The sequence below is a fragment of the Lissotriton vulgaris genome, chromosome 1_2 (assembly GCF_964263255.1).
Source record: "Lissotriton vulgaris chromosome 1_2, aLisVul1.2, whole genome shotgun sequence".
Taxonomy (NCBI): domain Eukaryota; kingdom Metazoa; phylum Chordata; class Amphibia; order Caudata; family Salamandridae; genus Lissotriton; species Lissotriton vulgaris.
The window spans coordinates 79,458,109-79,471,130 of NC_141686.1; positions in this window are offsets into that span (position 1 = coordinate 79,458,109).

The following is a 13,022-nucleotide window of genomic DNA, read 5'->3' on the forward strand; positions in this document are numbered from 1 at the left end:
GAGGTCAATGAGAAGCCACACAGAGCAACAGAAGCAGGATCCCGAGCACTGTCCCAGCTTCTGTTAGGGCTATGCTTCTAGTCCCATCCAGCAGGATGGTAAAGGGATTATGTGGGTCTATCCCTTTTTAATCCTAGCCCTGCTGCTGTGTCAGGCTTCTCGCTGGGAATCCTGTGTTGCTGGTTCTGAACTCCAGCATTGGATTGCTGCCCTGTTGCTGCCACAGAGCCTTGGAGTTACCAGCACAGGAAGCAAGATAAGTAACAATATCCAGTGTTGTTTCTCTGCGCATGTGTGAGTGAGTGTGTGTGTGTTTGTGAGTCTGTATGCGAGTGGCTGAGAGTAAATGAGATTGAGTGAGAGTGAATGTGTTTAGTGTATTCAAGAATGTCAATGAGAGTGAAAATGAGTGAGAATTAGTGAGTTTGAGTAAGTGAAAGTAAGCGTGAGGGCGTGAGTAAAGATTGTGAGTGAGGTAGGAGGAGTAAATGAGGGGGCGATTGTGAGAGGGAGGGGGAGAGAGTCAGGGACAAAACTACCAATGATGCAACAGATACAACTGCTACTGGCCTACTGAATCCAATATTATTAAAGGAGGGTACCTGAACACCAGGAGTTTGAAGCAGAGCTCCCTGTACCTCAGCCGTTGTGAATGAGGGTCAGTGAGTGTGAAAGATAGAGTGTGTGTAAGTACATATGTGAGTAACAGTGAGAATGAGTGAGTGTGACTGTGTGAGTACATATGCGCATGAGTGGGAGTGAGGGTGAGAGCGAATGAGTGAAAGAGTGTGAGTCAGCGTGAGTGGGGGGGGGAGAAAGTGAATGAGACCGGTAGTTAGTATGAATGAGAGAGAAAGAGTGAGTAAAAATGAGTGAGTAATAATCGGTGTGCTAGCATGTTTGATGCTTGTGAGTTAAATATGCCACTGTGCATAAGAAGAGCAATATCATGTTTGGCCTATAAGGGAACCAAATTACTGTCACTAGCTTATTGGAGGTAGTTTATGGAATAATGGAGGGCATCTGCAGCACATGCAGCCTCTGAGATATTGGAAGTAATTCGTGGCATATGGGGAACACCTATGGCAAAATGCTGGTGTTGGCATACCGGACGTAATTCTTGGCAACACTAGCATATTTGGGGTGGGAGATCGGGTTGCGGGAAGCAAGCCATGAAAAAACGATGGCTCTGACATACTGGAGGTAATTTTGGCATATGGGTCACCCATTATTTATGGGCTGTATCAATGGCGAGATTTTGGTACTGGCATATTGTATGTATTTGCATTGTCACACTGAAGGTAATTCTTAACATTCAAGGGGTACGTAAAGCAAATGTTGAAATCCATGGCAAGTATTACGCCCCACCACTTTCAGAGATCACAAGCCACTAATGTCACAATGAGCGCCGTCATTCCATTCGCTGAAAGCCTCTCAGTGTGTATGGCCGCAAGGGACAATGGCTCCACCGGTTAACGATTCGGAGAAGGTAGAGGGACCGTGCATGTTGGGTTACGTCCTTATAGGTAGAAGAGTGCAGGGTGCACAGGGACAGCACAAGTTATTTTATGGGAGGATATGAGAGGAGAGGCCTCCAGCTTCATTGGATACTTTTTGGATGCAGTGGAGAGGACCAAAGTGTGAAGGAGATTACCACTGCAATGCAGTTCCAGGATGCAGAAAGAGAATTCAGGGCAGGCGCAAATATAGTACCTAGTTTGGAAGCAGTGCCTGGCGTGATGGCCACTAAGACAAGCAAAGCTCCATCAGCGGTGTCATCTAGACCTCTTCTAATTCTAGCTTTGAAGCATCGTGAAGACTCACATCAAACTGTCATTCCTGCTGTTATCAGTACTATTGCAGGGTAGTTGTCTACTTTGCACTGTGGAGACACTGAATGCTGTGGAAGGTTAGGGTGGGTGTATTGTATGGTAGGGTGAAATCTACACAATCCAATCATATGCAAAGATATGACTAAACAAGAAGAAACCATCTGATCTGTTGCATCGAAAAAAAATGTTTTGTATAATAGCACAGGCAAAGAAATTAGGAAATACTGCGCCCTTTTTATTTCTTTGCTCATTGCATTTTTTTCTATAGTGAAAACATGTTCCAGATGTATTTAGGGGATCTTTTTAGGATGCTGGCTCGGTATATAGTGTCTACCTATGATGAAGCACTGGGCACTGAGTCCAGGAAACACTTAGTGATAGTGTGTAGGTCCCTGAAAACCAAAGTTTTCAAGGGGCGATCCAAGAGGGGTGTAAATAAGGTGCATGTACCACTATAGTCAGTCAGTGAGCTTTTCACACAAACAAAACAAATCAGGTGAGTATAAAAATACTTTATATTTATTACTACACACTAGACACTAACTTTGTACCTCTCCTACCCAGCCATGTCAATTACACAAGGAATACTTAGAAAAGAAGTAAGTAGCATTGAAAAACACATAGGGCCCACCGGGGGTCATATCCATATACTAAGATAGTGGAATGCAAAATGGTTACCAAAACAGGGCTAGTACCCAAGGTTAGAGAACCCCTGGAGAAGCAAGGGGCCATCCAAGGTGAGAAGCCAGGGACCCCAAGGGGCCCAGATGCAGAGTGGTTACACTGGGTCAGACGTCGATAGGGCAACACAAGGCAAGTCGCAATTGGAAAATTTGAGTTCTAGGACCGTTCCCAAAGGACCTCGAAGAAAGCACTTGGATCAAGGAAGGTTGGAGAGTCACCCCATCTATGGATACCCAAAAGATATGAATACTTGCACCAGGGAGCCCAGGCACACAGGGGTGAAGTGGTGTCGTAAACCTCCGTACATGCCAATTGAGGGTCGTGGAAGTTTAGCAGCTACACCATCTCATGGACCAGGCTGGTGGAACCAGGATGAAGAATCCAGATGAGAAGAACCTGAAAGTAGAGGGGCCAGAGTCCAAACCACCTGGAGGTGATCAAGAGGCACAGGAGCACACCAGCCCTTTTTGAAGGTTCTTGGTGTAGCACGGAGTTGAAGAAACAGCAGCTGTGGAGACCAGGCAACTTTGTAGGAGCCCAGTTGCCTTTCACAAGCTATCCCACGCCACGAGGCAGAAGATGCAGGCAGGATGACAGGCTTAGTGCTGCGCAGTGCTGGAGGCAGGTGCTACATGGAGCTTGAAATTCCTTAGGAAAAGTAACCAACAAGTCTTGGTAACGCCAAACAGATGCAATGCACAGGTAGGCACTCTATGTTGGCTGGAGAGGGATTACCGTCTTCCAACTCGCAGGGACGTTGATCAGGCCTCTAGAGAACCAGCAAACCACAACCTGTGTTGCAGAGCTGGGCGATGTCGTGGTACAACAGGATCAGCAAACCGGTCGTCGATGTCACGGTACCTACAGATGCAGGGAAGTAATTCCTTCACTTCAAGGGAGATTCCTTCAGGCAAAGATGCAGGCTGAGTCCTTTGTGAAAAGGAGGAAACACGCCATGGAGTTGCAGGAGAAGCATAGGGACAAAGAAGCAGCAGGATTCTTCCTACAGGGAGCAGTCTTGTTGTGGTTCCTGGTTTAAAGAACAGCAGAATTCCAGTGTCCACAAGCAGAGGAGCCTTTGAACAATCTTCAACCACAGGCAGTCGGTTCCAGAAGTTGTTGTCGGGACAAATCTAAGGACCATCGCTCAGTGGAGCCCTCAAGTAACCCTAAAAGGGTAAGGACTTCGTCTCTGGTGACCTACCTATCAGAGGGGGTCAGGGACGCTACTCAGATGTCCTAGCCAGCCAGATGCTCCCTGGGGCCAAGATTCAACATGCCAGAATCAAGTGGCCAACTGTAGGGGCTCTGGGGCATCTCCCCAGGGCGGAGTTGGACAGGGGGGTGGTCACTCCCCTGTTCTTTGTGTAGTTTTGTGGCAGAGTGGGAGCCAAGGGCTCCTGAACTGGGCAAAACCGTTTTATGCATGGAGGGCACTAAATGTGCCTTTCAATGCAGTCTGGTGGTGCTCAGAAGTTCCCCCATCCTACCTAATTCTAAAGGAGAGATTGTCACACCTCTCCTTCGCAGGAAATCCTTTATGCGGGTTCCCCTGCCCGAGTCAAGCTCATCAGTAGGGGAGCAGAATACTGTCTAGGGTTGGCAGCAGCATGGGCTGGCTGGCTGTCAGGCCCTGGAAGGCTGCATAGGTAGGTATTGGGGGTCCTCTAAGGAGCACCCCAGTACATGGTATCATGCAACTAACATTGGAATCTGTGTAGTTGCTTGATTCTAACATGTTTGATACCAAACATGACCAGGTTCGGGCAGTCATTATGAAGTGAGACATCTCGACTTGCCAGTGTCCACTACATACCTTGTAATGGCTGTCCTACACTTACAAAGCCCAGAAAATGAAGTCTATGGTTTGTATGGGGAACCTTTGCTCGTGCAGGGATACTCACACACTCAGAACCATGCACTCTGCCCCTTGGACTGACGGGCCTACCTTACGGGTGACTCATACGTTTTAAGTGCAGTGACCTGGATCTGAGGGAAACTTTATATCTGAAGTGAAGGGTGCATGCACCCTGTCATACAGACTGCAGTGGCAGCTCTGCAGACACTGTTTGCATGGGCTCCTATGGATGGCACAACACATGCTGCAGCCCACAGGAGACCCTAGGTGTACCAATGCCCTGGGTGTCTCAGTACCATATACTCGGGACTTCATTGGTACCCCAGTGGGCCAATTGTGGAGTGTACAAAGTACTTACCAGTAAATTTCGAGGAGAGAGCACTGTCACTGGGGTCCTGGTTAGCAGGATCCCAGTGAACTACAGTCAAAACACACTCACACAGGCACAACGTGGGCGTATCTATGTCGGAAAGATCCTAATTTGCTACAATCTTTACATTTACGGAAGAGAAACTCCTATGAAAAGGGGGTGATTTGTTTTATACTGGTTTAATACAATATTGAGTAAAATGGATTAATAGTCACTATCTGATTGGCTATTGGGAAAGAGCAGTAATGTTTGAGGCAGTGAGTTATTATGAAGATAACATTTTGTCAATTACGTAGCATTGATAAGAAGAAGGCATTGGCGCCCTTAGGACATCCAAAATATTAAGATTTCCCTTAAATACTCGCCATGGTCAGAAGAGCCCTTCCTCTCTTTGAATCCAAAACTAGCAAGCTTTGGCAAAGCTAATATGTCTCGCCTATTACAGGCTGGTGCAGACCTATTGGCTTTGTCAATGCTTTTGCTGTATCGATGCAAAAACCACAGTTGATGGACAGAATGCAGAACAATGTCATACATTCACCCCAGTACAGAGATCTGGGCCTAAATTCATCGTTTTTTGCACTCCACACCACCCCAGTTCAGACATGGCCATATGCAAATCAGTCTGACCCTGTGCCTCATTGGAACAGTCCAGCCCGAACTGCCAAGTCATGTCTTCCCTGGACCGGAAACAAGCTTCTGAGGACCGGTTTCTGGCATTCCAGCCGTCTTCTGCCCGGCTTGCTTGAATCCAGTGGTGTGGAGAGCATGGGACTCACATCTGAGCATACCCATCCCACTCGGGGTGACAAATGCAAAAACCACAGTTGATGGACAGAATGCAGAACAATGTCATACATTCACCCCAGTACAGAGATCTGGGCCCAAATCCATCTTTTTTTGCACTCCACACCACCCCAGTTCAGACATGGCCATATGCAAATCAGTCTGACCCTGTGCCTCATGGGAACAGTCCAGCCCGAACTGCCAAGACATGCCTTCCCTGGACCGGAAACAAGCTTCCGAGGACCGGTTTCTGGCATTCCAGGCAGATTCAGGGGCATAAAATTGCTCTTCAGGGGCACTGAGAGTATAGGAGTGGCTGCGGTAGCAAGAGGCGAGTACTCGGAGTGTACAGGTGCAGCTTGGTGGAAACACTGGGGAGTGCCTGAGAAGGGTGAGAAGTGCGAGCAGGCGACAGGAGCAACCATCAGCAGCAGTGGGGTGGATCCATGGGATGCTGAAAACTGCTCACTGACTGCTCTGAGTGTACAGGAGCAACTGGCTGCAGTAGTGGGGTGGGTGCCGGGGTATTAAAGTTTCTTCCTAGATCCTCTTAATGTGCAGGAGCAGCCGAGCTGCAGCAGTGGGGTGGGTGCTGGGGTCTTAAAGTTTCTTGCTAGACGCTCTTAATGCACAGGAGCCACCCGGCTGCAGCATCAAAGGATGCGCTGGGTGGGCTAATGTGGAAGCGGTCGCATACCAAAAAATGCATATATGAACTCATAAAAAGGGATTAACGTGTGTGGTCTACGTTTTTTAGATAGTCTACATTTGCAAAATTTGGGCTGATATCATTATTGCTGGACAACACCTAAAGTCAGATGATCCTCAGCAGCCAATGTCTGAAGCCAGATTTCCAAAAGCCCCTTTCCGCTTCTCTATGTATATACGTATGTGTATGTTGTGTTGTATAGTGTGTGTTGTGTGGTGTGTGTGCTGAGTGAGCACATGAGCTCTCGCTAAGCAGCTGAAGCTGTCTGTAGGCCAGACCTTAAAAGGATCTATTTCTGGCATTGTCTCCTTTAAGTTAGAGAAGAATCACACAAGAGAATCTATCCAAGAAGATGTTAGTCAAAGTGCAGCCCAAGGTTTTCAGTCTGTTATACTGGCTGTTATGAGAACCATCAATTATTAATACATTGTCTATCAGCCCATGGAAGTGACAGGTGATTGATAATATGCTTTCTCGGTCATTCGATAGTACAGTACATGTAAAAGGAAAGTAATGGTGATCGCTTGTGCTTCTAACATGCAGCCGCCCCCACTGCTATTACCGAATACACAGTCCATACATTTAAAAACAGCCTTCAAATTATTAAAGCCATCAACATGTAAGTACTGCCCAATGGCATTGTCCAAATATATCTAAACAGAAAATGTATATCTGGCAATACAACAAGCCATTTTACCTAGTATTTTAGAAGTATGATTCCATCAACCTTAGCTAGAAAAAATACTTAAGTAATTTTATTTATTCATATTACATTTAATATTTTAAATGCAGTCCATTTTCAACCTCCATATACCACTGTCTTCCTTTTTAAATATTTCATGTTAGTCCCCTAGGGTCGTGCCAGAAGACAAAAGTCCAAACTAGCAGTGAATAGCTGTTCTCCTGCGAAGAAACAGGCACATGTAGTGAGAGAGATTCAAACAACCTAGGAACTAAAACACATCTTAATCTTCATCTCACACACTGAAGCCTTGCCCACGATAAGCATCTAATAGTGGGACCTTTCCTATTTACTGCTATCCCGAAAGACCCGCTAGACACCTATTTAATGGTGTAATCTCCGTATTATGTATATATTCAATAGTATGTGCTTTATTGTATTTTAGATGTTTTATTGTAATTAATTGTATTTTATTGCATTTCTCTTGCTGTAGCAGGTATTGTACTTGATCTTACATACTAGGTATTGAAGGTTACATAAAACCTCACTGCTGGACTCTTTCTTAGTAAAGGGCTCTGACACCCCTCGGGTATGCGGCCTTTCATAAACTGCAAATACAATAGGTGTTTGCATGCTATATAGACCCATCACTGTTAAGCAAAGCTCTAGCCACGAAATCTAAAACATTGCTACATCATTTAAAATAAGCAACTAAGCTTTCTTCATTCATCTAATCAATCAATTTGGAAGGTTAATATGTCGCTCTTCGGTTGCTTGTGTATGTGGGGGGGCTGTCTGCTTGGGCAGTCGGAATTAGTTGGGAATTATCAGCTTAGTTTCGCATAAAATGTTAACAAATATTGGGCAAACAATTAACCAGCAATGCACAAAAGACACATTGCATAAACGTTTCCAGAGGTGGTTGTGAAACTGATAAACGCCTCGTCTTCCCCACCAAGTATTTGAGATCAGTCTATTGATACCTACATATTTAGGATGCATAGCAGTAATCACGTACTATATTCCTATAATGTCAACAAATGGGTCTGGTGATGTGATAGTAATCCAAGACACAGAAAGGGAAGGCACCTGTACATCTCACTGGCTTCTGAGAGCAAATATCACAGTACAGCATAGTACACTGTACACATTTCTCGGCTTCCCATCGGCTGAAATATAAAATCCACAAAGATGACTTTGTTTCAGTGAACGATGGAAAATGACATAAAGTTTTGACACCACTTCCATGACATGTGGGTTATGATGAAGGAATTGCTTTTTGTACAAATGCATGATCAACCATGAAATATAAAACCAGTGTATATTATATAAGTTAAAACTATTCCCAACATTTTGTTTCTGTACGTGTGATATATTATACTCCATGATGTCATGAGGCAATTCGATGACGCATCAGCTTGGTACAGTCAATGACGTCACACGGAACTCCAGTTTAAATGCTGTTTATCTGGACATAATGTCTTAGGCTCAACGACATTGGGTGATAGTAACATCTTATTTACAGCACCTATTGATGCCCCAAAGTGTAACAATAATTAATTATAGTAATTTTGGCACACGGCATAGAATGCTTGGAATGACTTTGCCAATCAGAAAGGTTAGACTCCTGTCATTATCTACTGTAGTTTGTCTTTTAGGTTCAGTGACATGAAGCCGTCAGGCAATAGACATATTTATTGCCTGTGATGTGTGAGATGTTTGGGGAGGAAACTCAAGTTAAGTGATAACAGTTGTTTTTGCCCTTCCCATCATCATGCACCCTCGATTTTGAATTGGACTCATAATTGTGAGCCAGGTACTTGACCACTGTTAATACTCTATGAAGAAGGTATTACCACTTAGCCATTATTACTTTTAATTGGAATACTGAAACGTCATTTCTAAATTGCTGCTATTATTATTGCTGGAGAAAGTTCCTGAAACGCAGGGAAGGCTCCCACGTTGGCAGTAACTATATACATGCCTTGGTAATGGAAAAATGTAATGGAGTGGTGTGGCTCACTGGTTAGAGGCGGCAGACCCGGGAGCAGAGGACGGCCCGGGACCAGGGTTCAATTCCCGACACGGCAGGGTCGTGGACCAGGGTCAGCGGACTCGACAATTCTCACTTCGGTGCCTACTCTAACCAGAGATCACTCTGGGCATTAGCTTGCCTCATCTCCACAACAGCCCCCCACATACGCCGGGGATGCCTGGTTTCACCTTGGAGATACCCAGTAGGAACCATCTCACAGGGAAAGCCAGGACGGGTTCCCCAGCGATTTATTGCGCAGTGATACTCCTTCGGGAGTCAATTCTAGCCCGTTAGAAACCTGCAAATTAAATTAATTCCTGCATGTGTAAACCTATTCTTACCTCCATCAGGAAGCAATGTCAGCAGGGATCCAACTGGAGGAACCCTTCAAATGTCAAAAGAGTTCTGTGCAGTGCAGACAGTAACGACCAGCGAGTTGACAGAGTGGCAGGGCAGGGGGGGTGCGGCAAAGGGGTGGGGAACGGGGAGGGGGAGACAAATAAAAAACACTTCCCTGCTCGCCACATTGTGCTCCTCACTCTGCAGGCACAGGCTCCCAGAGTGCACTGCGGCCAATCCTGATGCTGCAAGCAGCTTCAGGATTGGCCTGAGCACCGTGGGTTTGCACTCCCACACAGACTGAGAGCCTGTGCCTGTCTCTCCAACCCGGCAATGCAGCTGGGATTGGAGAGAGCTTCACTGCGCATGTGGGTTTGGCCAACCTGAGACGGCCGGCCAAGCCCACATGCGCAGTGAAGGCACTCCCCCTCCAGCTTGACACCACCCAGCCCCGGCCACAAGCCTTGCCTCCAAGAGAAAAAGAAAACGATAATAAACAAGAGTTTATTATTGTTTATTTGTCATTTTTTTCGACTGCTGGCTGGTGGGGTAATGCTGCTCTGCCACAGAGGAGGAGCCACTGGTGTGTGCAAAGACTGTGGAGGCTCTGAAGGTTGGCACATATTGCACACCCTTGTTCTACACACCCACAGACACAAACCAATTAATATGGCATTGTTGAGCGCAGCTACTCACCTGGAAGGGTCTCAAGGCACTGGGGGAGGGGGAGGGCACGCAGCTCCAAGGCACTCGAGGAGTATCGTTGAAGGCCAAGTCTTCCATGGCCCATCAGGCTAAGTACGGTGCAAGGCGCTCATGGTGATTCAACAAAAAGCCAGGTCTTGAGGTCCTTCAAGAACTTTGAGAGAGTTGGTGTCTGGCAGAGGTGGAGAGGGAGTGTTCCATACCTTGGCCGTGAGAAAGGAGAAGGAACTACCTCCTGTTCTGGTCTTCTTGATGCGCTGTACCATGAAGAGTGAAAGCTGGGCTGCGCGGAAGGATCTTGGCGTGAGTGGAACGAGAGGCGATGGTTCATGTAGGCGGGCTGGTGTTATGGAGGGCTTTGTAGGCGTGGGTGAGAAGCTTGAAGGTGAGTCTCTTCTCGACGGGTAGCCAGTGTAGTGCCTGCAGGTGTTGGGTGATGTGGCAGTGGCACGGTAGGTTGAGGGCTAGTCTGGGGGTGGCGTTCTGGATGTTCTGGCATTTGTGGGTGATGTTCTTGTTGATCCCGGCGTAGAGTACATTGTCGTAGTCCAGTATGCTGCTGATGAGCGTGTGGGTGATGGTTTTCCTGTGTTCGAGGGGGATCTAGTTGAAAGCTTTACCTAGGAGACAGAGCGTTTGAAAACAGAAAGAGGTGACGGTGTTGTACTGGCGGTCAATTTTGAGTTTGAAGTCCAGGATGATTCCGAGGTTGCATGTGTGGTCTGTGGGTGGGGTTGGGTTACTGAGGGAGGGGGGCCACCATGTGTCATTCCTGACATCAGGATATGGTCCTATGATGAGTAGTTCGGTTTTGTCTGTGTTAATTTGTAGGCAGCTGTTCTACATCCACCTGGCGACTGCTTCCATTCCTTCTTGAAAATTGTGTTTTGAGATGTTGGATTCTTTGGATAGTTAGAGGATGAGTTGTGTGTCGCCTGCAATGTTGAGTCCATGTGATCTGGCGATAGAAGTGAAAGGGGCCATGTAGACTTTGAACAGGGTGGGGCTGTTGGAGGTTGGCGTGGGCACGAGATTAAGGGAGGGAGTTTGACCCGCTGCATTCTGCCGGAGAGGAATGAGCGGATTCAGTCAAGGGCTTTGTTCCGGATTCCTGCATAGTGCAGTCTATGTGCTAGGGTGAGGTGTGAGACTGTGTTGAAAGCCGCGGAGAGGTACAGGAGGATGAGGGCCACAATCTCTCCTCTGTTGAGGAGGGAGTGGATGTTGTCTGTCGCGGCAATGAGGGCAGTCTCTGTACTGTGGTTCTTCCTGTAGCCTGATTGGGAGGAGTCGAGGATGTTCTCATCAATGAAGAAGGCAAGTTGGCTGTTAACACCTTTTTCAATGACTTTTGCTGGAAAGGGAAGTAGGGAGGTCGGTCTGAAGTTCTTGAGGTCGGTGGGATCTGCCCATGGTTTCTTTAGGAGAGGGTTGATCTTGTCGTGTTTCCAGTCATCGGGGAAGGAGGCGGTCTTCAAGGATCGGTTTATGATATTTTTTAACTCAGGCAATGATGTCTGCGGCTCTGTGGTAGATGTGGTAGGGGCAGGGGTCCTTGGGGCCCCGGAGTGGATGGTCATCATGGTCTTTAGTGTGTCTTCGGTGCTGAAGTTGGTCCAGCTATCCAGTGTCGGCTGTGTGGTACAGGGTGCGGTTGGTGTTGGTTCCTCGTGGAGGTTGTTTGATTTTGTGATGGAAGAAGGTGCTGAATTTGTCGCAGAGATCCTGGGAGGGTGGAATGTTAGTGGACTCGCTGTTGGGTTGGGCAAACTCTTGATGATCCCGAAGAGTTCCTTGCTGTTGTGTGAGTGGGTGGATATTCTGTCCAGGAGTGCTTTCTTCCTTGAATGTCTGATAAGTTTGTGGTGGGCAGTGGTGGCTGTTTTGTAGTTGTCGAGGTTCGTTGAGGTTTTGGATTTCTGCCATAGTTTTTCAAGACGTCTGCAGGTTTGTCTGGATTCCCGGAGTTTAGTGGAGAACCAGCGGGCCTTCTTGGTATGAGGGTTGGAGGATTTTTTGAGGGGGTGACGGTGTTGGCGCAGTCGGAGATATATTTGTGTAGAGTACGGATGGCGGTGGTGGGGTCGTGTTCGAGGCGGTGGGCGCAGAACCGCAGAGGGTGGCAGTGAGCGCCTCGTCAGATAGGAAAGGTGAGGATGTAGCCTTACGGCTAGAGCAGTCGACCTCAAAGCTGGGGAACTGTGTTCAACTCTTGGCAACGACGCTCAACATCCTGTGATGATGGGCAAATCACTTAATCTCCCCATGCCGAACAAAAATGAATGTGTCCTTCTGTAAAGAAACTGGTGCTATGTAAAGCGCTCTGATACTCGATGTCTCAGGTCTAGTTCGCGCTATATAAAACTCAAAAAAATATATATATCATGTTCCAGTTCCAGCGTTGGAGCTGGGGTGGGCTTCTGCTGGGGATATTCCTAAGTATAAGATACTGCAGGCAGGTAAGCGAGCTTTGATACAAATTGTGCAAGAGTTGATTGAGAAAGGAGTGGTTGAGGAGATGACTGCTAATGTTTGTAACAGCCCTATTCTTCCGATCCTCAAACGAAAATGTTTATCGTTTTGTGATTGATTTGCGTGAACTTAACAAAGTAGTGATTCCTCAGTGTCCAATGGTCCCTTACATTACGACTCTCTTGATGATGATTTCTTCTTCTGGCAAATTCTTTTCTGTCATTGACTTGAAGAATGCATTCTTCAGTATTCTCATTCATCCTGATAGCAGATATTTGTTCAGGGTCACCCTCGCTGGTAGAAGCTTTAGGTTCTGTCGCGCTCCTCAAGGCTTTACAGAGAGTCCGAGCATCTATAGTCAGGCATTGAAAGGTCTGCTGGATTCCTTGTCACTCCCTGCAGGTAATGTATTGCTTTAATACGTCGATGACTTACTCATCGCCTTGGATACAGAACAAGGTTGCAGAGATAGTACAGTTAAAGTACTGCTACGTTTAGCTCAACAAGGCCATAAAGTGTCTCTTTCCAAATTTCAGTATTGTTGACAGGA